Source organism: Acanthochromis polyacanthus, chromosome 16 (assembly GCF_021347895.1).
Source record: "Acanthochromis polyacanthus isolate Apoly-LR-REF ecotype Palm Island chromosome 16, KAUST_Apoly_ChrSc, whole genome shotgun sequence".
In the NCBI taxonomy this organism is placed as follows: Eukaryota; Metazoa; Chordata; class Actinopteri; family Pomacentridae; genus Acanthochromis; species Acanthochromis polyacanthus.
Genome location: NC_067128.1, coordinates 2,920,010 through 2,921,142, shown reverse-complemented (window position 1 = coordinate 2,921,142; position 1,133 = coordinate 2,920,010).

Genomic DNA, 1,133 nt, shown 5'->3' with positions numbered 1-1,133 from the left:
TCCAGGAAAAAGGGATCGTTTCAGACTTTTTTAAAATCTTGCTTGCATATTTGTCTTGAAGATATTCGAGCAGATTGCTGCACAGTTTGTTTCAGTATGGAAAATGTAGCGTAACATTCCCACCTCTGCATCACTCTAATGCCTTCTCAAAGCGTCAAAGCGAGTGTGAATTCATCGAAACCTCAAAGCTGGAAGGATTTTTAGTTTCAGAGTTGAAAGAATCAAGAGTGGCATCTGCTCTGCCGTGTTCCAGACTTGACTCAGACTTAAATTCCTCGCAGACTAGCAGGACATCATTTTTCAGCTGAATGTTTTCCACAGCTTCATGTCCATCTCCTCCAATCACACATTAACAACAATCCAGTCGGTGTGGACCCTTCAAATGCAAAGCATGATGTGCCTGGCTGCATTTGTGAGGGCCTCCTCCCCTCCACTGCCAGCTAACGCTAACTCACAGTTCATGAGTATGTGCACGTCAAGGTTGATAAAACTCAAAGTCAGTGCAGTTGCGTGGGCGTCTGGGTGAGCCGAGGGGGATGGTATATACCTGCAGAATACTCCATACCCGTGCATCAAATGTTTTCTCAAACCGTTCAGGATTATCACGCGGAATTTCACAGATAATCGCGGGTGAGGGTCACGCCCCAACCAATGGGCGGACAGAGCCGAACAAACTGATTGAGACCTGGAGTGGATTTATTTTCTTCTAGCTGATTCTCAGGCCTGCCTGATCATTCCTCTCCCGGTTTTACAAATAAACCCATCTCCGTTCTGTTCCTCAAATAAGCAGGCGATGCACCTCGCTAACACCAGATTAGGTTGCTAAACTCAAATGCAGTGGGAAAGGAATCAGGAGAGGGACTGAACAAAGAAACTGAGGTTGCTGTCACAGTCACTCAGAGGAGGTCAAAGCCTTCAAGCATGCATCCAGCTCCTCGTCCAGGGAACAGAAAATCCCTGCATTTATCGCGTCAGTCCTTACGTTCCTCCACGGGCCAGTCGACATGGATGGTCCTCTCGACGAGTCAAGTTGCTCTCTCTCGCAGAAAACTCTTGAACGACAACCAGAGCGAACCGCAGAGTTTTAGACGGTGAAAACATTCATCCCTCTGTTGTTTTGCAAGCGGTTTCAG